Source organism: Rattus rattus, chromosome 10 (assembly GCF_011064425.1).
Source record: "Rattus rattus isolate New Zealand chromosome 10, Rrattus_CSIRO_v1, whole genome shotgun sequence".
In the NCBI taxonomy this organism is placed as follows: domain Eukaryota; kingdom Metazoa; phylum Chordata; class Mammalia; order Rodentia; family Muridae; genus Rattus; species Rattus rattus.
This window is the reverse complement of record NC_046163.1, coordinates 40,658,738-40,685,457: the sequence shown is the minus strand read 5'-3', so window position 1 is coordinate 40,685,457 and position 26,720 is coordinate 40,658,738. Positions and strand designations below refer to the sequence as shown.

Below are 26,720 nucleotides of genomic sequence, written 5' to 3'. Positions count from 1 at the left end.
AATATGTCTAATTGTTTTAAATATTATAAAGTTTTTATTATATAACAAATCAGATTTCTCAGTTTGCCCATGTCTAAAAATTGAAAGTGAGACTCTAAATCATCTTTCTTTTTTTTTCTATAGTTTCCGGTCACATTAGTGGCTTTACCTCATCTTTCCTCATTTACTCACCGTAGGTGGCAACTTCACACCCAGTTGCTCACTTGACAGGGATCCCAAAATGTTTCCAGAATTTTGTGTGGTATTTTCACTTCCCTTGTTTTATGTACCTTCCTTCCTGTTATTTTCTATGACGTAATTTCAGACTTAGAAACAAAGAGCGTTTTTAAGAGATTATATAATTTAATCAGAACGGAAAAAATGTCCCTACTGCAGTTTGTCTAATAATTCACCTATTTATTAAATGTCTTAGTACAGTGCTATTGTGACAAAAGTTAAGAGATATTTAGAGCGTCTCGTTGTTGAGGAGGTGCGTGAGAATCCAAGATGTCTGCGCGCATGTAACGCATGTGGCCGACGTTGACTTCTTCCTCCACTCCCAGACTCTGTGGTACCCGGCTGACTCAGACCCGAACTCTGCTGGGCCAGACTCTCTGAGAAATTTCTGCAGCACTGAAGCAGGGCCAAGTTACACCAACAGAGTTCTGCAAGAAATGTCTCTCCCTCATCAAGAAAACCAAGTATCTAAATGCTTCCCTTACTGTATCAGAAGAGGTGGCTTTTAAGTAAGCTGAAGAATCAGAGAAAAGATACAAGAAAGGTCAGTCTCTTGGAGAAGTAGATGGAATGCCTCATCACATCTGGCCTCGGACAACATGGGCATCAAATATGTTAAAAGGTTCTGCACCACCTTACAATGCTACAGTGGTTCGGACGCTGTTGGATCAGAAAGCTCTACTCATGGGGAAAAACAAATTTTGATGAGTTTGCTATGGGATCTGGAAGAACAGATGGCCTGTTTAGACCAGTTAAAAACCCCTGGACTTATTCAAAGCAATACAGAGTGGGGTATAGCTCAGTGATAGAGCATTTGACTGCAAAGCAATACAGAGAAAGAAGCCGACACGATGCCCATGAGAATTCACACTGGCTGATAACTGGAGAAAGCTCGGTTGGCAGCGTGGCAGCGTGGCAGCGTGGCAGCGTGGCAGCGTGGCAGCGTGGCAGCGTGGCAGCGTGGCAGCGGTCACGGGCTTTGCGGCTCTGGGATCGGACACTGGCAGATCCACCAGGAACCCTGCTGCCCAATGTGGGATTATTGGTTTCAAACCAAACTGTGGCTTAGTTTCCCCGCACTACCTTATTCCCCTGGTGAATTCAATGAGCATGCCAGGAATCTTCACCAGCTGTGTGGACGATACAGCAACTGTGTTAGGTGGACTGGCTGGACATGACCCCAAAGATTCCACCACAGTAAAAGGCCCTGTTAAGCCACCCACGATTCCCAGTGTGCCGGATGTGAGCAGACAGTGTATACAAATTCCAAAGGAATATCTAGTACCAGAATTGCCAAGTGAAGTACTAGCTCTCTGGTCCCAGGCTTCTGACCTCTTTGCGTCTGAAGGAGCCAAAGTGGATGACGTGTCTCTGCCACCCACCTTCTTCTTCTTTTTTTTTTCTTTTTTTCCTCCATCTTTATTAACTTGAGTATTTCTTATTTACATTTCAAATGTTATTCCCTTTCCCGGTTTCCGGGCCAACATCCCCCTAACCCCACCCCCTTCCCTTCTATATGGGTGTTCCCCTCCCCATCCTCCTCCCATTACCACCCTCCCCCCAATAATCATGTTCACTGGGGGTTCAGCCTTGGCAGGACCAAGGGCTTCCCCTTCCACTGGTGCTCTTACTAGGCTATTCATTGCTACCTATGAGGTTGGAGCCCAGGGTCAGTCCATGTATAGTCTTTGGGTAGTGGCTTAGTCCCCTGGAAGCTCTGGTTGGTTGGCATTGTTGTTCATATGGGGTCTCAAGCCCTTCAAGCTCTTCCAGTCCTTTCTCTGATTCCTTCAATGGGGTCCTGCTCTCAGTTCTGTGGTTTGCTGCTGGCATTCGCCCATGTATTTGCCCTATTCTGGCTCTGTCTCTCAGGAGAGATCTACATCCGGTTCCTGTCGGCCTGCACTTCTTTGCTTCATCTAGTTTGGTACCATCCACCTTCTACTCCACGGTCTGCTATCACGGACTGTGTTCGTCAGAAGTAGCATTGAATATGGCAAGGGTTGATGGGCTACAATACAGTCACGGGTCTGCTATTGATGTGTCGTCTACTGAAGCCCCGTATGCTGCAGCCAGACAAGAAGGGCTCAATGATGAGATGAGAGGAAGAATTCTCTCGGGGAAACTTTTTCTCATTAAAAGAAAATTATGAGAATTATTTTGTCAAGGCACAGGAAGTGAGGCGTCTCGTTGTGAATGATTTCATGAATGTTTTTGACTCTGGGGTGGATGTCCTGCTAACCCCTACCATGCTCACTGAGGTAGTGTCATACTTGATATTTTCACACAAGCTATAAATATGGCAGGCTTGCCAGCAGTGAGTGTCCCTGTGGTCCTCTCTAGCCAAGAGCTGCCAATAGGACTGCAGCTAATTGGATGTGCATTTTGTGACCAGTAGCTTCTGACAGTTGCCAAGTGGTTTGAGAAACAAGTACAGTTTCCTGTTACTCAGCTGCAGGACCTCATGGATGATGGCTCCTTGATCCTTGAGAATGGAAAGTTAACTTCTGCTTCTCTAACCCAGCAATGATCAGGATATCATGCGATTGGTCTGTGCAGGTCAGTGAACAGCCCAGAGGAGGTAGTTCTATCCTTTCACCTTGTAGGTTCCAAGAATTGTCAGGCTTGGCAAATTCCTTTACCTACTAAGGCATTTCACTGGTTCTATACCAGGCAGCATTTTAATGTAGTAACAAATAGTAAAAGACAACTCGAAATCCAACTTCTGGACAAATAATGTAACAGGTAATTATAAGAGCTATAAAGAAATCAAACACAAGAGGAAGCTAGAGAGTGAGTAGACAGAGAGCTGGGTAATATGGAAATTTAGAGCATTGAGTGTTGTGGTAATAACTAATATCAATGGGGGGGTCTACCTGCCTTAGACCATTTAGTTTCCAGATAAAGGACTCACTTTTATATTTATAACAAACCTTAGACAGCACGAGAGCTGGGCAGATGTTGACCCTCTATGCTGTTTTGCCTACTTCTGTAGGTTGATGTCATTATGCAGGTGAAGGCAGACAAGATAAAAGGAGGCCTGTCATTGGATGAAAAGGAAGGCAAGCAGGAACAAGGGTTTTAGAAGGGAGGGAGAAGAGGAGAAGGAGAGAGAAGGAGAGAACGAGGTGAGGAGCTGAGAGAACATGGCGGCAGATGCTAAGATTCTCCTCTGCACAAAGATACAGGTTGTTATGACTATTTTTAAGGGGTGGGTGTGTACAGGGTTTTGTGCTGTCTAGATGGGCAAATCATATCTTATCGATCGGATCAGAGGGTATTGTGTGGTGTGTTCTTTCATGTGGTGACTTAATTGAGTTCAAGAGAAGGTGTGGTGGAGGAACACACCAAGCCTGCCACGGAATTGAGATGTGTGTGCCTGGCGTGATGGCAAACTGGCAAGGGAACTGTAAGTGAGGACAGGGGAGCGTGGCAGGGTACCACATGAGAACGGCTTGTGGATCGTCCCGGTCAGAGGGAGCCTGGGACAGAAAGCAGAGCAGAGCGGTACTCAAGGGAACCAGTCGCAATGCACACCTTTTTTAATTTTTACCACAACATACTTCCCTGTCAATAACCCTGAGATATGACTTGCCATGTTCCACCTGGGCTGCTCTTACTCTGACTGGACAGCCCTCATGGCCAGTTCTCACCATCCCATACCCCATGGTATCTTCCTCCCTCTTCACTTTCTCTCCCTTCTTCTTGTGTGGTCATATTCTCAGACCACAAGTCCCGGGAACCAAAACTGGAACTTACCCCTCCTCTGCCTATCTATGGGGTATAGGCATCTTTAGTCAACCTAGTTTTAAATTAAGGATCAAGGTTATATAGCATCATGTGATGTGCATGAGGATCTCCTTGTCCCTGGGGGCAACCAGACCTTGGGGGCCAATATTTAGCATTACAACAAATAGCAACAGATCAAACCTCAACTATCAAGTGTTTCTGAGAGAAACAATCATGGGTTTTTGAGAGAAATAATCAGTAAGCAGTGATCTAGGATGAATAATCCAGTCTATGGCATGTGTGTATCTTTTTAGAATGCCTCTAAAATGTCTATAACATTCAAATACATTTTGTAGACCAGACTATAAAGATCTTTTAAAAACTCAAATAATCTTAAGCAAAACCAAATTTGTGTTTCTCGTTACTGAAGACAGGAGCCTAGAAAATAGAGCTCCAAAGGCTTAGTTTAAAAAGAAGAAAACTTTCAGAGTAGCATACAGAGAATGCTTGCAGAAGTATCTCAATGATAGGAATTTCTTTTTTTTATTGGATTTTTTATTTACATTTCGAATGTCATCCGCATTCCTGGTTTCTGTCCATAAAGCCCCTATCGCATCCTCCATACCCCTTCTTCTATGAAAATGTTCCCCCACCCACCCACTCCTTCCTGCCTCCCAGCCCTGACATTGCCCTACCCTGGGGCATCGAGCCTTGGCAGGTGCTTCTCCTCCCACTGGTGCCCAACAAGGCCATCCTCTGCTTCATATGCAGCTGGAGTCATGGGTCTGCCAGGTGTACTCTTTGGATAGTGGTTTAGTCCTTGGGAGCTCTGGAGGGGAGGGAGGTCTGGTTGGTTGGTATTGTTCTTATGGGGTTGCAAACCTCTTCGGCTCCTTCGATCCTTTCTCAACTCCTCCACTGGGGGCCCTGTTCTCAGTTCAATGGTTGGCTGTGAGCATCCCCCTCTGTATTTGTCATGCTCTGGCAGAACCTCTCAGGAGACAGCTATATCAGTCTCCTATCAGTTTGTACTTCTTAGAGTCAGCATATTGTCTGAATTTGGTGGCTGTATGTATATGGGCTGGATCCCCAGGTGGGGCAGTCTCTGGATGGCCTTTTCTTCAGTCTCTGCTCCAAAATTTGTCTCTGTATTCTCCTCCTGTAAATAATTTTGTTCTCCCTTCTAAGAAGGACTGAAACATCCTCACTTTGGTCATCCTTCTTGAGCTTCATGTGGTCTGTGGATTGTATCTTGGGTAATTTGAGCTTTTGGTCTAATATGCACTTATCGGTGAGTACAAACCATGTATGATTTCTTGTGGTTGGGTTACATCACTCAGGATGATATTTTCTAGTTCAATCCATTTGCATAAGAATCCATGAAATCATTGTTTTTAATAGCTGAGTAGTACTCCATTGCGTAAATGTACCACATTTTCTGTATCCATTTCTCTGTTGAGGGACATCTGGGTACTTTCCAGCTTCTGGCTATTATAAATAAGGCTGCTATGAACATAGTGGAGCATGTGTCCTTGTTATATGTTGGAGCATCTTTTGGGTATACGTCCAGGAGTGGAATAGCTGGATCCTCAGGCAGTTCAATGTTGAATTTTATGAGGAACTTCCAGACTGATTTCCAGAGTGGTTGTACCAGCTTGCAATCCCACCAACAATGGAGGAGTGTTCCTCTTTCTCCACATCCTCACTAGCATCTATTGTCACATGAGTTTTTTTATCTCAGCCATTCTGACTGGTGTGAAATGGGTTCAGGGTTGTTTTGATTTGCATTTCCCTGATGAGTAAGGATATTGAACATTTCTTTAGGTGCTTCAGGGCCATTCAATATTCCTCAGTTGAGAATTCTTTGTTTAGCTCTGTACCCCATTTTTAATAGGGTTATTTGATTCTCTGGAGTCTAACTTCTAGGGTTTTTTTTTATATATTTTGGATATTAGCCCTCAGTGATAGGAATTTCAAAACTTAGATTTATGTGTGGGAAAAAAATGTGTTCTGTGGGTGCTAGAAAGGTGGCTCAGTGGTTAGAAGGGTAACTGCTCATCAGTAGTTCCTGATTTTGGTTCCCAGCACCATCAACAGGCATCTACCAACTTCTGTGACTCTAACTCCAGGAGATCTGACATCCTCTTCTGACCTTCCACAAACACACACTCACATGCCCTCTCCCCCACACACACAGTTAAAAATAAAATGAATCTTTTAGCAAAACTAAAAGGTGTCCCGCCTCTTGCAGCTGTGAGACTTATTCTTTGGTGGCAAAAATTCATTTTCCCAGAAACTTCCTTGTGCAGGTTATTTTTCCATATTTCTATAACCAAATGCCTGACAAAAACGACTTAAGGAAGAGTTTACTTCAGGTTGTAATTCCATAGGAGAGAAGGCATAGTAGCATCCACGAGGGCAGGAGCTGCTCCTGTCCACAACAGTGGAAGTGAGGTGGCCCACACCACAACAAACAGAACAGAACTTGGGCCAAGCTATAAATCTTGAGGCCTATTTCTTCCCTGACCCATGACTTTCAGCTAAGGCTCCACCTCCTAACGGCACCAAAACCCCATGACACAGTGCTACCAGCTGGGGACTAAGTGTTCAAACAGGTGAGCTGTGAACATTTTACATTCAAACCTAAGTGCTCTGCCCCTAGCTAATAGCTCTTATAAAGTAAAAATGCCCTTAGCCCAACTTTAAGAGTCCTTATAACCTCTTAGCTATGAGTCTGTCCCTTAACTGTGAGCTGCTAGAATGTAAAACAAAAGTTACATGCTTGCAATATTCAATGGCATGGAGTAAACATTCTCACGCCAAAGGGGACGAATCAGGACAAAGCAAAGAAAGATAGGATCAAAGCAAGACCAGCACCCAGATGGGTAAAACCCAAGCCAGGCAGCTCCACGTCCAAGCATGAGGGGCTTCCACGTCCAAGCATGAGGGGCTTCCACGTCCAAGCATGAGGGGCTTTCACGTCCAAGCATGAGGGGTTTTCATGTCCAAGCATGAAGGGCTTCCACGTCCAAGCATGAGGGGCTTATAGAGGCACGGGTTTGGTTCCCACAGGCTTGGCTAACCTCTCGCTTCAGTGCTGATGCCTGAAGCCTGAGTCCTGTCTTGTAACACTGCATTCGTCACTGTAGCTACTGCATCTTGGCCCTTTGAGTGAGGTCAAGTACAGTGCTAGTATCGGAGGCTTTTGTCACGCTTCACAATCCTGGTATTTACGTTATCCTGGGACTTCTACCAAGACTTAAGCTTCATACATTGCCTGGCCTCGGCTGCTTTCTGAAATCTTGCAAGTCTCCCTAAGCCCATGATTCTCACATTCTGTGTCCATGAACTACTTGCACTTCCAGCAAAGCATGCTGGAAGCTATTTCTTTTCAGACACTCTCCTTTATGGTGTGTATTTTTTAATGGTTTTACAGCATGGAGCCTTTCATGGGTGAGATCTTACCTTCAAGGAACCATCTATTCATCCTGTGGGGGAATACATGCTTTATTTTTAAGGACACTGACCACTTTAACAAACACTTTGTTTTCATCTACTGATAAGTATAGGTAGATTTAGCAGTTATGTGTCCCTGGCATTAACTGGCTTTGTGATCCTTTCCTTGAAAAGCTCCACGTGTTCTCCTGTCTCTGCTCCTCTTCCTGTTCTCTTCCACTGAGGATGTGGAAATGCAGTGAGCATACCACAGCCTGAATGTTGTGCTGGAATTTCCTCCCCAAACAAATGAGTCAGTTGCTTTGGAATCCAGCTGCCTTCTTATGATCAGGACATGGGCAGAACCAAATTATTTTTTCCTCCAAAATGTAACATGAATATCGTGGAGCCCAGCTCCAGAATCATTATTCTACCTGGAAACTTCACAAGCCTGGCCCTTACTGTCTACATTTCAACTGATACCCTGCTGTCCTAGACTCCTGCCCATTCAGCTCTGTTTACAGCATTCTGCAGAATCGTCAACTTGTAACTCCAAACTCTTTTGCCTTTCTCCCACAAACCAGTTAGAAGGCCTCAAAGCCACATGGCCAGATTTATCATTGCAACAGGCCCAATTCTCTGTACCGATTTTCTCCATTATTTTATATTTTCTCATTGGTGTGAGCAAATGCTTGCCAGAGGCAACTTAGGCAAGGAAGGATTTGTGCTAGCTCCGTTTAGGGGGTGGGGAAAGCAAGACTACATTCTCGGGAGCGAGTACCTGTCCATGGTAGCAGGATGGTAGCTTGCTCAGACCTTAGGAAAGAAGAAAGCAAGCTCAATGGGAGGACCAATCTATAAACCTCCAGACCTGCCTCCAGTTACCCACTTCCTTTAGTTAAACCTTGCACCCTAAAGATTCCACAATGTCTCAAAACAGTATCATCAGCTAGAGATTAAGTGTTATAACACATGAGCCTGTGGAGATATTTTGCATATAAACTATAATGTATGTGTCTGTTGTACATGCACGTTCATATGGGTGTACACATGTGTGCATGAAGGTACCTTATGCTCATGCATGTGAACATCAAGAGTTGGCATCAGATGTCTTTCTCTATCACTCTCCACAGCACTAAGGTAGCTAATACATAGTCTAGATTTCACACGAGTTCTGGGAATCTAAACTCAAGTCCTCATGCTTACACAGTAGGCACTTCGAGACCTGAGCCATCTCCCCAGCCCACAACTTAACACTTCTGTATGTAAAAGAGTGCCAAGAGTGAAACGATGTGGTCCCTGTCTCATTAGCAAGAATTAATGAGGTCCTTACTGTATGGCTTTACTTTTTAATTTATCCTTGTGGAATCAGAGTCATGTCACTGCAATTTGAGAAAGAACTTCATTTTATGATATATCCCATTAAACTCCATCGCCACCTATCGATCCTACATTTCTACCACAAAGAGCCAATTCCTACTCATGACATCATCAGATGGCATCAGGATAGATCTGCTTAAGTCAAATGCGTCCATTATAGACTTCACTAGCAGCAAGTCTGAAAATCCAATAGATCCAATTCAATGACAAACTGATCACTCTCCCTTCTGTAAGACAACCTCTCTTAATGAACGAAGCTGTTTTTATTCCATGCCTGTGTCCACCAAAACCTAGTTCTGAAAGTTTCTACTTTGGTTCTTTTGCAGCAATCCCTTTGTCCTCTTTGTGTAAGTGACCTTCCTTACTGAGAGGGAATGACTTATCTCAAACCCACATCCTCTTTCCCAGGCTTTCCTCCTACACTTTTCCCTTTGGTTAAGAGCAATTTCTTCTTCCCAGGAGTTTATATGCCATCTACTTTTCCCAATAGGAAATGCTATCAGAGAGGGCTTATATCCAAAATATACAAAGAACTCAAGAAGTTAGACTGCAGGGAGACAAATAACCCTATTAAAAATGGGGTTCAGAGCTAAACAAAGAATTCACAGCTGAGGAATGCCGAATGGCTGAGAAACACTAAAGAAATGTTCAACATCTTTAGTCATAAGGAAATGCAAATCAAAACAACCCTGAGATTTCACCTCACACCAGTGAGAATGGCTAAGATCAAAAACTCAGGTGACAGCAAATGCTGGCGAGGATGCGGAGAAAGAGGAACACTCCTCCATTGTTGGTGGGATTGCAGACTGGTACAACCATTCTGGAAATCAGTTTGGAGGTTCCTCAGAAAATTGGACATTGAACTACCTGAGGACCCAGCTATACCTCTCTTGGGCATATACCCAAAAGATGCCCCAACATATAACAAAGACACATGCTACACTATGTTCATAGCAGCCTAATAGTAGCAAGAAGCTGGAAAAAACCCAGATTTCCTTAAAAAAAGGATTGGATTCAAAAAATTTGGTACCTCTACACAATGGAGTACTTACTACTCAGCTATCAAAAACAACGACTTTATGAAATTCATAGGCAAATGGATGGGACTGGAAAATATCATCCTGAGTGAGGTAACCCAATCACAGAAAAACACACATGGTATGCACTCATTGATAAGTGGCTATTAGCCCAAATGCTTGAATTACCCTAGATGCACAGAACACATGAAACTCAAGAAGGATGACCAAAATGCAGATGCATCACTCCTTCTTTAAAAGGGGAACAAGAATACCCTTGGGAGGGAATAGGGAGGCAAAGTTTAGAACAGAGGCAGAAGGAACACCCATTCAGAGCCTGCCCCAAATGTGACCCATACATATACAGCCACCAAACTAGATAAGATGGATGAAGCAAAGAAGTGCAGGCTGACAGGAACAAGATGTAGATCTCTCCTGAGAGACACAAGCAGAATACAGCAAATACATAGGTGAATGCCAGCAGCGAACCAGTGAACTGAGAAAGGGACCCCCGCTGAAGGAATCAGAGAGAGGACTGGAAGAGTTTGAAGGGGCTCGAGACCCCATATAAACAACAATGCCAACCAACCAGAGCTTCCAGGGACTAAGGCACTACCCAAAGACTATACATGGACTGACCCTGGGCTCCAACCTCATAGGTAGCAATGAATAGCCTAGTAAGAGCACCAGTGGAAGGGGAAGCTCTTGGTCCTGCCAAGACTGAACCCCCAGTGAACGTGATTGTTGGGGGGAGGGTGGTAATGGGGGGAGGATGGGGAGGGGAACACCCATATAGAAGGGGTGGGGGAGGGGTTAGGGGGATGTTGGCCTGGAAACCGGGAAGAGGAATAACAATCGAAATGTAAATAAGAAATACTCAAGTTAATAAAGATGGGGGGGGGAGAAACGTTTTCAGACATTTTACGTAGTAATTAAGCTATCATATGAGCCCAAAAGAAGATCACAGGCTAAGGATAAATGGAGAATGAGATGGACAATTTTATACCTCTTTTAACATGGTAGAATCCATTGCCTTAAAGCACAAAGACATAGGACAAATGTCTACTGTTTGACATTTCTTAAGAGAAACAGAATTCACATAAAATACAAATGGCTTAATGAGACTTTCAAGCACTGTCGATATGTTTATATTTTTACTGAAGAGCAATGTCTTGCCTACGAAGTTTTAATTAGATTTACAATTGGATCCAATCCATATAGAGTTGATTGCTTGACCACCATCCTCCCCCAGCCCCACTTATGTTTCATCACATTTGACTGCTCATGATGCCAAATGAAATCTGAGCCTCACCTTCCATAAGCCCAGCAGCCAAGACCCAGCATGTTCTGGGAGAACCACTCCATCCCTAGGTTATTCTGTAAGAAACATCCTTACAATGCCTCAAATACAGCCTCTAGCCCTTGGTAGAGATTTTGTAGATTGGGATGGCTTAGACACTCCCAGTCATGAGTCCTTTCTGAATATCTCTCTATGCAAACACTGATATTTCCAAGACCATGGGATGCTGTAGACTATCCTGGTGAAAGGAATCTTGAAAGACTATAAAAATGGACACTAAGAGGTCTATTAAAGGAAAAAACACCTTTTTAATGGTCATTTTGACCATGATAGATTAGTTATAGTCTAATTTAGAGAGAGAGAGAGAGAGAGAGAGAGAGAGAGAGAGAGAGAAAGAGAGAGAGAGAGGAGGAGAGAAGAGAAATATAGCATAGGATGATAGGATGTCATACACTCCAATCCCTGTCCCAATTTTGCCATAAGACAATAAATGAAGTAGGAAAAGATGACTTCAGTATATTCATCTAAAAATGCAAAGTGTAATGGTTTGAATTGAGAATGGCCGCCATGGGCTTATATGTTTGAATGCTTGGTTTCCAGCTAGTGGAACTCCTTGGGAAGGATGATGAGGTGTGGCATAGTTAAAGGAGGTGTGTCACTCGAGGTGGGCTTTAGGGTTTCGAAAACCTGAGCCAGGCCCTGAAGTGGAAACTTAAGGGTTATTTGGAAAGTCAGTTGTGTTGGATAGTGTTTTGCTGGAGCAAACACATGAAGGAGTGTTTGAGGCAGGCACAGGTGAAAGGATGTTCTGCTAAAGCAAGCATGCGAAAGGACTTGTGAGGAAGGATTCTTCACTAATGACACACCTGTATAGGTCTGCCTTACATTGTATGGTTAAACTCCATTTGTCAGGACTGCATAGAAATGCACCAAAAATCTCCTGGGCATGTGCTGTGGCTTCTTGCCACTTTCTCTGATTTCCTGGACTCAGGCTGATTGGCAGAGTGAGGTCAGCTGATACAGACTCACATGAAGTTTTGCCAAGTCAGATTCATGTGCTAAAGCAAGACATGTGGTGAGGCAAGACCCATGGAGGACACATGATGTTTGGGGGGAGTATCAATAAGACTCAACGAACAGAAATGGAGGCCTGACTTGCTTGCATAGATAAGTACCTGTTGGTGTCAAACCTTGGGTGATCTTCACTTTGCTGAGAGGGACAGCAAAAGACTTCTCCTGTCATCCTGAACTATTCCTGCTGACTTGGGCCAATTCGGCTAAGGCCAGGTTGCTTCTGCTAGGTAGTGCCATCACTGCTGATTCGTGTTTGCTATCCCAACTCTACCAAACTGGACTGCTGGTGTATCCATGAAAATGTTTGCAATTGGATCAAGCTGCTGCAGCTGATCTATGAACTGAACTGCTGACAATACAGATGGGATTTTCTCCAAAGAACCATTTCTAAACAGGTCTACTTCCCCATATCCTTTCTTTTCCACTATGTCTGGTGGGTTGTGAGCTAGAAAGGGGGTTAAAGTGTTTAAGAGCTATCTTTAAAAGTAGACTTTGAAAAAAATTAAAGTTCCAAGGCTTAGTCTTACCCTTTTTCTCTCTCTACTTCTCCAGCACCGTGCCAGCCTGATTGCTGCCACACTCCCTGCCATGATTTTGAACTCTGAAACAATGGGCAAGGCCCCATTCAAATGCTTTCTTCTGTAAGTTGCTTTGGCCATGGTGTCTTCACAGCAACCAAACGTTAGCTAAAACATAGTGTGTGTGAGAAAAGGGAGATGACTATATCTGTAAGATGCCATGGATGTACAGGACAAAATAATGGGCTACAGCATCAGGTACATTCCAGCTTCAATTCTGACACTTCGTGTGAGGCTCAGGGATGTCGAAGCCTTGCTTGAAATGTTAAGTCTTACATTGGGTGGTACTCACCATTTTACAATAAGATTCTGCTTTGAGGAACGCCCATTCAGAGCCTGCCCCACATGTGGCCCATACATATACAGCCACCAAACTAGACAAGATGGATGAAGCAAAGAAGTGCAGGCTGACAGGAACCGGATGTAGATCTCTCCTGAGAGACACAGCCAGAATACAGCAAATACATAGGCAAATGCCATCATTAAACCACTGAACTGAGAACGGGACCCCTGTTGAAGGAACCAGAGAAAGGACTGGAAGAGCTTGAAGGGGCTTAAGGCCCCATATGAACAACAATGCCAACCAACCAGAGCTTCCAGGGACTAAGCCACTACCCAAAGACTATGCATGGACTGACCCTGGGCTCCAACTGCATAGGTAGCAATGAATAGCCTAGTAAGGGCACCAGTGGAAGGGAAAGCCCTTGGTCCTGCCAAGACTGAACCCCCAGTGAAGGTGATTGTTGGGGGGAGGGCGGTAATGTGGGGAGGATGGGAAGGGGAACACCCATATAGAAGGGGAGGGGAAGGGGCTAGGGGGATGTTGGCCTGGAAACCGGGAAAGAGAATAACAATTGAAATGTAAGTAAGAAATAACCACTTTAATAAAGATGGAGAAAAAAAAGATTCTGCTTTGAGGAGGTAGAGCTGGCTCAGCAGTTAAGAGCCCTGGATGCTCTTGCAGAGGACTGGACTTTGGGTCTCAGAACCAAAATGGCGGCTCACAACTCTCTATAACTCTAGTTGCCCACGGGCACTCCATGCACACAGTGCACATACATACATGCAGGCAAAGCACTCACACACATACAACTTTAAAGTCTCTAAAAGAAAAGGAAAAAGAGTCAAGACAATGGTTCTCCTTTGCTGTCCTTTGCTTGTTTGACTTTAAATCCAGACACACACTGCTTATTGATGAGGATGCTTCCTCAGAAAGGTATCTTTGCATTACTTCATCATTGTCTGACTATCATAAAGTACACTTACACAAGCTATGATTGCTGTGATGCCACTACATGGTATTACTGGGCCACTGTCAGCTGTGCCATCTGTCGTTGACTGAAACGTGATTCTGCAGCAAGCAGTTGTTCAATCAGGGGGAAATGTACCATTCACAGCTTGACATAAAATTAGATTGTTTTGATAGGAGAGCACTACAGGGCTAATGTTTTCTCTGATGTAAAACTGAAAGTGTTCAAAATACTCATCTCAGTTGCTTTTTCATCCACCTCCAAACTCCAAGAAATTGAGCCAGTATTTAGTCCCAGGAGCAATCAGGTACTCGAAGAATTCAAGACTCCTCTCTTTAGACAGGAGAGAAGATATGCAGATAACAGTTGGGTATTGCTTGACAATGAATTCCTTCAGAAGGAAGTAGGGAACCGAATTCTTTTAGTGAAACAAATCAATCATGTGAGTCTTTAAAGGTGAATAAGCTCTCTACATGGGGCTATTACCACAGTAGAAAGTAAAGAGAGAAAAGGAGGTGGTGTTGCTGGGTTTGAAGATGGAGGAGGAAGCAAGAACCAATAAGCTTGGGTCACCCTAAGAAGTTAAAATGCACAATTCTGGGTCAAGTTTCCAGAAGGAAAGATGCTCTTCACATGTCTTGATATAGCCCAGTGGGACTCAAGGCAAAGTTCCTGCTTTGTGTTCTTTTCAGACACTAGGTCTATGGTAAATTACTGAAGCAACCATAGAAAACTGAGACAGATTCCTCATTTCGGCAGCTCCAAACTAAGTATGCATCTATTCACCCCAAATCAAACCACGGAAAGCGAATCACAGCTTCCTCCTGACTAAAGTGTCTCCATGCCCTTAGGACTTTCCCCTCTCAGTCACCACTAATTCCTCACACCTCACCCACCAACTCATGTGGTGGCCTCTCTCTCCATTGACTCTGCACTCCAGGACACAGCAAGACCTTCCCACGTCCCTAGTTTTGACCTTCCTCTGGTGAGGCTTCCTCATTCACACCTCTGCTTTTGATTTTGTGTTCTCCGGCTTCTATTCACAACAGTTTTGTCATGTCACTGAGAGGAAGCTCAGTCAAGTGAGTCTGGATAAACAGCAGAAAGCATCTTCCAGAAGAGGTTGCAGCCACTGGGGACTTCCAAGTTACATCACTACACTAACATAAGTTTGGGAGCCGATGATCCGGATAACATTTGTTGGTCTCTATGAGCCCTGTAAAAGTCACTTCTTCCTCTGAACTCGTGTTTACATAGTAATAAATGAAAGGGAAACATTTAAATCAGTCCAAGTACGAAACAATGCATTTGCAGAAGAAAATTGTCTGTCCTTACAGAAGCAGTGATACTAGACACCAATAAAACATTCTAGATGAAATGGATTCCTGATTATGCCTTACGATTGAGTTTTGTGTCTGGTATGGCATGGTCAGAAGTGTTGGCTAGATGATGCCACAGTTCACAAACACTGTTAAGTAGACAGAAGCAAGAGCTTTGAGTCAGAGATGTGTTTAGAGAGGTGATATATTTATAGGCTGTGGCGCCTCTCTGTTCTGTTCCTGTGGCGTTTTTTTTTTTTCTGCCTGTATTACTTTAGAAGAACAGTAATAGGCTAAAATAGAAATGATATGATCTTACCTCTGTCTATATGGTGACTATTATGGGTTGGACTATGGCCAGATTGTTCAAACAGAACTTGAAAGAACTCTTTGCTTCTGCAGAAGCAGAAGAGTAAGTGTACAGACTAGAAGGTTCCATTCCAACCTTAATCAAAGCAGCTGTTTTTAAAATGCTTCCTATCTTAACAATGGCTGTTCACTTACACATGGTTTTATTGATATAAATCTTTTTCATTAAGAATAACAGTGATGGGCAGGAAAGATGACTCAGTGGTTAAGAGCCCTGACCGCTCTTCTAGAGGTCCTGAGTTCAAATCCCAGAAACCACTGGTGGCTCACAACCATCTGTATTGAGATCTGATGCCCTCTTCTGGTGTGTCTGAAGACAGCAACAGTGTACTTATAATAAATAAATAAATAAATAAATAAATAAATAAATAAATAAATAAACAAACCTTTTTTAAAGAGAATAACAGTGATTGCTCACTGACTGTTTGTAGTTTAAGAGCAGTGTCTACCTTTTTCCTATTTTAAATTAAATGTATTAAAATCACACATGCGTTGTTCCATACTTGTTCTGACTCAAAGGATCCCTCTTCACTCATTACTGAGGAAACATCTGTAAGCTTCCTCCACCTTTATGTGAGTCGGGTGATCAAACTCGGACTGTTGGGCTGGCACAGGAAGCGCCTTTCCTTGAGGCACCACCTTGCTTGCCCTAGCAGGATCTTAAGCTGAGACTGGTCCACACTTACACTAAGAACTTTTAACAAGTGCTGAAAAAGAGGGAGGTCTGGGGCTGGGTCCTCGACCTTTTTCTAGCACTTATGTGATCAAGCTATTATGGACCAAGATACTGAGGAACTTAATGTGAACGACAGACGACTTTGGCTTCCTCCTGCAGCTCTTTCCCATGGCACATTCTTCCCATGGCAGCTGAGGCTTTGGTACAGGTTTCATCTTGCTTCCTCCGTCCTCTGTAGGCCTTACACAACAAGGCTTTCACACTGCACCCATACTGCAGGAATGAATTCCAGACTGGGGGGAGAAATTCCTGCAGGATCAAGAATTGAGCCACAATGCCAAGAATGACTGGGCCTCAGAAATCTGTTTTCTAGGCAAGCACTCTACCACTGAGCCACATTCCTGTCTTATGGTTTCTGTACAGTCATGACCAATGGCCAAGGATTAATTTCACCTTATGCTTCCAGGAAACAGTCCATCACCAATGAAAGGCAGGGCAGGAACTCAAAGAGGGCAGGAACCAAGAGGCAGGAACTGATCAAAGGCCATGGAGGAGTGCTTCTTCCTGGCCTGTTCAGACTGCTTTCTGAGAACACCCATGCCCACCATCCCAGGAGTGGCACCTCCCACAGCAGGCTGGGCTCTCCCACGTCAGTCATCACTCAAGAAAATGTACTGCAGGCTTGCCCAAGGGCTGCTCTTATGGGAACATTTTCTCAGTCGAGGTTCCCTCTTCCTTGACTCTAGCTTGTGTCAAGCAGACATAAAACTAGTCAGAACGCCTCCTTAGCCTGGAAGCTATTTTCTAAATGTTGAGGCCTGGAAAGAGAAAATTGAGAATTGAGATGATATTTCTGGAGGCAATTGCCATCTCTGCAAAGAAAGAAGGAAAATGGGGTAGGGGTGGGAGTGGACACATTGGGATTGGTTAAAATACTAAGAAAGTATAAAGGGTGGCCCTTCTTTGATGTCACTTTAATGTTATTAAGACAAGAAGGAATTAACCCTTTATAAGACTAAATATCCCAAGGAGAGACTACTATGGTTGTGGACAGAACTGTGAAGTAAGGCAGCTCAGTAGAACCAGGAATCTAGTACTTCCTCCCTGCATCCATACTTCCGAGGAACCGACTCCCCACGAAGCATGGTAGAAGCTCGTGGCTCCTTATGTGCACTTTCAGATATTAACTGCTTCAAACTTTTCAAACATCACCAAAAAGCAAGGAGTTTGTCTCTTTTGCTCTATTAGGAGTCTAAAGTTAAAAGAACTGCTTCAGACCTGTCTCTAGCGCTTAAGCCAAGAATTTCTAAAATACAATTTATCTGTACCTGTTGGTTTCTCCACAGTAATACTAACCCCGTAGTGTTGCTGAATTTTTCATTTTGGAGGAAAGGAGTTTGATTTTCACCTAGTTTAAACAAGATCACTTGCCACTGTGTTGCAGATACCTCATGGTCCTTTTATTGTCATTTTTGGCACAGTGTAACATTCCACAAAGTGGGGGTTGCTGGACTTGCCTGTGGATTTCTTTCTTACACCAGTTCTCTTTAAGCCTTTGTGATGACTTCAGAGCTCCACCATGAGTGGATAGGAGAGCATTAAGTCTAACACACTGCTGTGTCAGCTCTTCACTGCTTTTTCTGTACCATAATTACAAAAGGATCGAGCATGTTTGCAGGGTAGGAACCCAACAAGTTCAGGCTAGGCAGTAAGAGAACATGTGGATATGATAGTCTGGTTTAGATATCAAGAAACAGTTCTTGGTTAATTTCCTCTTATTAAGATGGGAAGTTGAGAGAAATCTTAATGATAAAATGTTCGTTCAATTTCAACAAAATATTTTTAATTATTTCTTTTATTTTTTGATATTATAATATAATTTTATCATTGTTCCCTTCCCCTTCCCCCCCAATCCTCCTTTGCTTTGGAGACACTGTACTCTTGATTACTTTATTGTACATGTCCTGTTTCTGGTGGTGTCATTGCTGCAGTATGCCACATCCAGCATACCAGTGAGTGGGAGGGCACAAAAAGTCAGTGGGAGAATTTGAGCAGAGTACATGTAGGCAGGATGTGGCCTGAGCCCACCCACTCATGTGAAAGTATGTCCCCTCCCCGAAGCACAAGCCTATACACTGTGACACCAAAGCTTTCTGCCCTTCACAGTGACACCACCCCTCAACACCAACACTGAAGTGTTCACTCACTTCAAACCTTTAGCAAATTGGAGACGTAAAAGATAATGCACGATTCACAATAGGCACAGTACTTCCCGTCTAGCAAGCCCAATAGACACTGGTGATGATGCTATGATAAAGGTCACACTGATAATTCATAACCACAATTCAATTCCGAAAGTCTGACGTAATCAAATACTCACATATATTCCCAAAAGTTGAATACTGAGCATCATAGTCTAAACATTTAAAAGTTGACCAATACATCCATAAATGGCAATACCCATGCAACCATATATGGATAACCAATAACTCCTCTCTGCATGGTGTCAAGCAAATCAACTAAGATTTCATTTCTGTCTGCTGATTAGGAGTTTTTATTTAGTTGTTCCATGAAATCTTTGGAATTATTTAACTAAGTTTTATCATCATAGCACATTAATAAAAATTTAGATGAATTTTAATGTATAACTTAACCCATCATCCTCAAATAAATTTAGAGCATTATATTTTTTTAAAATAATATTAGATTATATCGACAATGTGGAATAGCAGTTAAGAGCAGAAATTTGACTGATATATACAAAACCTCCAAGCATGAGGTCATTCATTTTAGTGTCTACAGTTTCTTATCAAGGATCTGAAAAAATTTTTTGAAAGAACAGGAAGTGATCAAGTAGATCTTGGGCTTTAAGATAAAAATAAAATCTGAAAATAGATTAAACTTACTAGGGATTCCACCAGAAAGAATCACTTCAAAACAAGGAAGGCTTAAAATATGCACAAGGTTCTTGACCTACAGTCCCTACACCAGAACTGTCCAGGTAACCTGGGAAGATGTCAGATGCAGAATTAAAAACTGGAGTTGTTACAGATTGGAAATGGGACACATTGAGGTTCCACCCAAGATCCCTTCAGAAACTGTCAGTAAACATCACAGCACCACAACTGGTCCTGACACACCTATGTTCTGAAAACCTTCGAGGAGGAGAGCATAACAAAAGCCCAGAGACTCATAGAGACAGGAAGTATTGAAAACATCATAAGTTAGACGCATGTGGAGCAACTTTGCTCTCAGAATTCTGTATTCCCCTGAGACAATTCCCAACATTTCACTGCAGATTCCCCGAGCACATCACAAGTCCCATTTACTGGTTGCCCAACAAGAATCTGAAAGGAATTTCATTATAGAACGAAGTAGGGGAACTTGAATTGATCTATATAAGTTCTTGAAGGTGGAGGATGTCTTCTTGAACTCCTTCCCCTTTACCATTGATGGTACTCAATACCGTTTCATTGAATGAATGGAAGGCCTCAATCAGGAAGTCTCTGTAGCAATCTGATCTGAGTAATGACAAGATCTGATCTGCACTTCAGCTTCAGCTATGGCAGTGTCACCTTGCACCAACTATTCTTGTCTAAGTTTCATTTTCTTTGGTAACAGTTTCTATACAACAGAACTACTCTGTGGATTAGAAGAGAAATCTATAGAAAGGGCAAGGCAGAGTGCCCCAAACGTGTCATCTGTGGGTAATTAGAGGGGTACCACTTTGTAGGATTCAGTGTTTAAGGCCTTGATATCTTCCAATCTATCTTATAAAGATGTCTTTTAGAGCACACTGCTGTGAGAGGAGGAACTAAACTGTCCCTCACTGAATTCTTGCTCCACTAACAAGGTCTGGTGTCTTATGTTTAACTCTGCAAAATACCAATGTGTCCCATTTCCAATCTGTGACAACTCCAGTTCTTAATTTTATGATAGAAAGACAGGAAGATAGCAGAGTCAAAATCTTCCTGAAGTTATTTTGTCTCAATTGATCAACGTGAGTAGTTAGAGGAGAGCTGGATTAAGACTTAACAGATTCACTTCAGAACTAAAACATCATACATTGTTACTTAGGTGAAACCTCAGCAGGAATTCAGATTTTATAATTGTTGAAATTGTTGTATAGAATTTTTTTTCGTTGAGTTTAACATAGGTGACTACAGAGCCCTCTCATGGTTGGGTTTCTGATTTTCTTCTCCTTTGGAAGAAGATATTAGATGGCTGCTTGCTGTTGCCTTCCTTGTCTGGAGGTGGGGATACTTGTTTGGTTTACATGGGACATTATCTTCTATCTCCTCCAAGATAGCATGGGCTCCAGTTAGGAAAGCAGCTCTTCCAAATAGAACGCTTGCTGCAGCTTGATGATTGTAAGTAGTCCCCACCAAACCCTGAGCTAAGCTTAAAGGAACCTGCAGCAGGCTGGGGCTTAGGGTAGAGCACTTACATAGCATATTCAGGACCTGGGCTTGACCCTGCCCTCTTCAGGGAGAAAAACTGCAGGAGACATTTCACAGAATCCCATGGAGTCATGAAATCTTGACAGATACTTCCCATTCATTGTGCCTGAGAAACCACAGATGAAATGACTGCAAGCTTCCAGTAGGATATGTCTCAGAAGAGCCTTGAACACTTGTATTTCCTCTGCCTGTTGACTCAGCTGTGGGCGGCAATGAGAGATTCCCTCCCTCTACTTCCATGCATTTAGGAATGTTTCAAGTATTTTTTCTCCGAAACCCATCTGTCTTATCTGGTCTTGTCTTGTCTGGTCTGGTCTGGTCTGGTCTGGTCTGGTCTGGTCTTGTCTTGTCTTGTCTTGTCTTGTCTTGTCTTGTCTTGTCTTGTCTTGTCTTGTCTTGTCTTGTCTCGTCTCGACTTGACTTGACTTGACTTGTCTTGTCAACTTCCAGTTTCAGTCAGTGTCTTACCTTACCTTCCCCCAAAGCCATCTCAGCCACCAGACATGGATTTGTTTGTGGTTTTTTTTTTCTTTAAGCTCTTTTACATATTCTATACTTGCATTGCAGTCATTTCCATTCCAACCTGAAGAGCTCATCTCTGAAACCCACTTTTTTAGGATGGAGATCAAGAGCAAGGACTCTGAAACCACAATGAATGAATTCATCCAGAAAGACAGGCATCAGCCAATTGTGGTACCTCACATATGTGATCTGCAGTAGGGATGCTGTGGCAGGAGGATTTCTGAGAGTTTGAAGCTAACCTGGGCTACATAGTGAATTTCAGGCAAACCTAGGATATAGAAGGAGACTCTGTCTCAAAAAAACAGTCAAACACCACCACCCCCCAAAGGATCAAGACTAGTCTTTTTTTCATGCAACCAATATAGTCATTTCTAATTAAAGTTGACAATGACCTTGTGGGACCATAGGATGCTTTGTCCTTTTAGGATTAGTATCCACCTATAATTGCAGTGTTACCTTATGCCTTCCTTCTTTAAATTCTGTTCTTTATTTCCACTTTCTTTTTGATTTCTCAAATTCTTTTAATGCTCCTCAAAGTGATCAATAAACTCTGTCAGGACAACTCGGGTAGGAAAATTATAAACGAAAATTAGTTCATAACGATGTTTCTCAACCTGTGGGTCGTGACTCCATTGGGGGTGTTTGAAGGGCTCTTTCACAGGGGTAGCAGCATATCAGATATCCTGTATATCTGATATTTATATTATGAGTCATAGCAGTAGCAAAATTATAGTTATGAAGTAGCAACGGAAATAATTTTTATGGTTAGGGTCACCGTAAGGAGAAATTGTCACAGCCTTTGAAGGTTGGGAACCACTGGATTATAATATAAACTTAATGTGTAGAAATGTTATTGCCGAGGGCTCTAGGAGGCACTCAAGTCTCCTTCTACCCACCCAACCTCCCTTTATTGATTTATTTATTTATATCTCAAATGCTGCTCCCCATTCCAGTTCCTCCCCCATAGAGTCCCTACTCCCCTTCCCATATCCTCTGAGAGGGTGGGGCCTCCCCGGGGTATCTCCTCACTCTGACACATCAAGTCTCAGCCTGATTAAACTCATCCTACCCCACTGAGGCTGCCATGAAGACTGAACTGCCTGGCTGCTATATATGCCATGAGGACCTCATTTCCAGCCCCTATAGTCCTTTGGTTGGTGGCTCAGACTCTAAGAGCTCCCAGGGGCTGAGGTTTGAAGACTTATTTGGTCTTCCTATGGGGTTCCTATCTACTTCAGGACCTTTGATCCTTCCCCCACCTCTTCTCTAAGTGTCCCTGACATTTAATGTTTGGCTGTGAGTCTCTTCATCTGTTTTGGTCAGCTCTTGGATGAAGCCTCTCAGAGGACACTTATGCTAGGCTCCTGCCTGCAAGCATAACTCAGTATCATTAATAATGTCAGGGATTGGTCCTTGTCTATGGGATGGATTTTCGAGTTGGGTCTGTTATTGGTTGGCCTTTCCCTCCATCTCTGCTCCATCCCTGCATTTCTTTTAGATGCTGTAGAAGTTCTCTGGTAGAATTTTGGGGATTGAGCATATATATATATGTGTGTGTGTGTGTGTGTGTGTGTGTGTGTGTGTGTGTGTGTGTGTGTGTGCGCGCGCGCGCGCACGCGTGTGTGTGTGTATGTATATATGTATATGTATATGTATATGTATATGTATAATCATATCATTCACAAATAGTGATACCTTGACGTCTTCATTTCTAATTTGTATTCCCTTAATCTCCTTTTCTTATCTTATTGCTTTGGCTAGAACTTCAAGTACCATATTGAATAGACAGGGAGATAGTTAGCAGTCTTGTCTTATCCATGATTTTAATGAATTTACTTTAAGTTTCTCTCCATTTAATTTGATATCGGCTATTGGCTGGTGGTATATTGCTTTTATTATATTTAGGTGTGTGCCTTGAATCCCTGATTTTTCCAACACATGAAGAGGTGTTGTATTTTGTCAAAGGCTTTTTCAGCATCTAATGAGATGACCATATGATTTTTGTCTTTCAGTTTATTTATACAGTGGATTATATTGATAGGTTTTTGAACATTGATCCATCCTTGCATCCCTGGAATGCAACCTACTTGGTCATGATTAATGATATTTTTGATGTGTTTTTGGATTTGGTTTGAAGAATTTTGTTGAATATTTTTGCATCAATGTTCTTGGTGAAATTGGTCTGAAGTTCTCTCTCTTTCTTGGGTCTTTGTGTGGTTTAGGTATCAGAGTAACTGTGGCTTCATAGACTCAATTAGATAGTGTTCCTTCTGTTTCTATTTTTGTGGAATGGTTTGAGGAGTATTGGTATTACCTCTTCTTTGAATGTCTGGCAGAATCCACACTAAATCCCTCTGGCCCTGGGATTGTTTTGATTGGGAGCCCCCTTCTCTGACATGATGGGTAGTATGGCTGTTGTCTCAGATACAAAAAAGCAAATTAATAATATAAAGGTATAACAAATTAATTCAATCATAGATTTACTTGATATAAAAATAGGCTGAAAATCTATAAAAATCAGGCTGTGTAAATCATGGTTGTCCATTTCTCATTAACCTATTCATAAAGTGAACTGCCCATTTTATGAACAGCTAAATGAAATATGGAAAGCATGTAGAAATATGAGATGACTGGACAAAGGGAAATTATTCATAACAGGTAGAAGGCAAAGCTTCTGTTTCAATTCTTCATGACTTCTTTCTGTAGCATTCTTTTCTTCTGGGTATAGGGCACGGGAGTTTGGGGAATGTGGGGGACATGTGATGTACAGTCCCACAAGGCAGGTCTGAAATTTTCTTTACTGCCAACTCTTCCACAGAAAGGTAGGGGCAAAACTGTGTCATAGCTTAGGGGAATGGGATTGCTGTTTTCTCTATTCTGTTTTGGAAAAGAGAAATTCTGCTTTCTATATCTTTTCTACAAACAAACACACACACACACACACACATACACACACACATGGGGGGAGGGAGAGGAAGAGGGAGGGAGAGGGGAGAGGGGAGAGAGAGAGAGAGAGAGAGAGAGAGAGAGAGAGAGAGAGAGAGAGAGAGAGAAGCTTTGCTCCTGGGGTTTCCTTGAAAGCTTTCACTTTGGGGTTGTCACTTCTGTTCCCCCTTCAAATAGCAGAAAATACATCAACCTAAACTATTAATAAGCAATCAATATTAATAAACAATTCAACAGATTCTGACCAAATTAGCATTAGCCAGACTTTAGTCTGCTTGACATTTTGAAATGAAATACCTTTGACTTAAGAACAGAAATTTGGCTGGGTATAGTGGCTCACATCTGCAATTTCAATATTGTAGAGCCTTGGGAATATCACTATAAGTCTGAGGCTGGCTTGTAATACTTAATTTCAGAACAACTCAGGGAACAATATAAGACTTTCTAAAAAAAAAAAAAAAAAAAAAAAAAAAAAAACAGAAATTTATTTTCTCAGTTCCAGACACTGGGAAATCCAAGGTTTAAGTGCCACCTAATTTTCTAGTTTCCATTCTGAGCCCTCTTCCAGACTTACAGGTAGCTAGCTCTCTTCTTGCTGTGTCCCAGTACTGCAGATGATAAGGGCTCTATCATCTAAATCTAATTTTCTCCACAAGGGCCCATCTCAGAATAGCCACAGTTTCCATCACACTGATAGTTAGGACTTTAGTGCATGAATTTTGTTGAGAGTGGAGAGATACAACTCAATCCATTCCAATCATAAGAGAGAAGGTCAAATTGAGAAGCCTGCATGGTCTAGTCTAATCTCTAGAAAACAAGAGTAAAACTCGGATAAGAAAGAAACCAGAATGAGACTTCCAGTTTCCTCTTACTGTGTTATTCTCTTACTTCATCTTGGAAACATGACTCACAACAACCAAAACACAACCTAATGCAGAAGATCTTTAAGGTCAGGTCACTCCTTCTGCTCCATCTTTTAGCCACATACTTACCTCAAACACAGCTCTCAAACACTTGATCACATCCCTTCCTCTAGAGCTCATAACTTTATTAAAAAGATTATCCATATGACTTAAATATATTGACCAATTCCAAAGATATAACCGGTCACATTAAAGTTCTTGGTGGTTTAGCAGGAGGAATAGAATGTTCTTAGAGCCCTGCTATTTTTCTATGGTTAAACTCCTTGCTCACATGACTGGGGTGACTATGTAAATTCTAATCTTGGAAAGACACCATGCAACATCTCTACTTCAAAAGCCTTAGAAGGAAATTCTGCAGCTCTAAGGTTAATGTGGCCTCATTGCTTTAAAGAATTCCTGTGCATTTCGGTGTAAGTGGTCCTCAAAGTTCTAGGTTCTATGCGGTGAGGATTCTGGTGTTAATCTTGAGCTGCTTTACCCACTCCCATTCTCAGCATCCTTGTGGATTTGGACACACACAGCATCTGAAAAGAAAGGCAAAGGATTTAGATGATTCTTCATGAATATGATTAAACAGAATTGGGTGGGCGTCAATCACCCCGGGCTAAGCCAAACTTCTCAATTTAAAAAACAGCCCTTCAGGTACCATCCACTAGGGTAGGGATCACCTCAAAGGGCCATCCTTACTCCATCTATCCAGGAGAAAAGCTCAGGGAGCCACGTTTCTTTTTTGTGTATTTGTTTCTTTTTGTTTGTGTTTCTGTTTTGAGACAGGATTTCTTTGTGTAACCTTAGCAGTCCTAGAACTAGCTCTGTAGACCAGCCTGACCTTAAACTGACAGAGATCTGACTGCTTCTGCCTCCAGAGTGCTGGGATCAGTGTGTGCCACTATGCCCCACCTAAGGAAGCGAGTTTCTTACGACCCCTACTGGTTGGATAATTTACTAGAATACTTCATGGCATTGTATTAATTATTGCAGGCTTTTTAATAAAAACAAGTAAATAGAGAATCGCACAAGGAAAGCTCTGGGAGAGTTTGGGATTTGAAGCCTCTGCTGTCCTCTCCCCAACATGCTTGTCATCACCCCCCCTATCGTTCATGTATGGTAGCATGCAGAGAGGTAGCAATTAGTGAAGCCCACTCATGTGCCATGTTCCAGAGTTTTATTGTAATTTCATTACATGGGCATCACGGATAGGAATAGTATCCTGCCCTCATGTTTGAACCCAACCCCCTCCATTGCTTTCCAGAGGTCAAGCCAATATCACTGTGGCTCAAAGATCCAATCCCTTTATTTATATGGTTGGCTTTCTGAGTGATCAGATTCATATCCTGGGTCATTTCATTAATGTTAACTATCAAATGTCCCACTGTGAGTCATTCTGTTATCATAAAGTCACTGTCTTTATCACTCAGGAAATTCCAAGACAGAAATGTGTACAGGGAAGACAAGCTCTTATCTGATATGCTTAGTAGCTACTCCAACAAGAAAGAAATGCTACCTCTTTCGTGATAGAAGAAGCCA

The 26,720-nt window shown here is 42.5% G+C and overlaps 1 pseudogene; it reads left to right on the top strand.

Moving 5' to 3' along the window:
• The first annotated feature begins 507 nt into the window (after positions 1-507).
• On the top strand, positions 508-2,746 carry LOC116910890 (annotated as a pseudogene).
• The last annotated feature ends 23,974 nt before the right edge of the window (positions 2,747-26,720 follow it).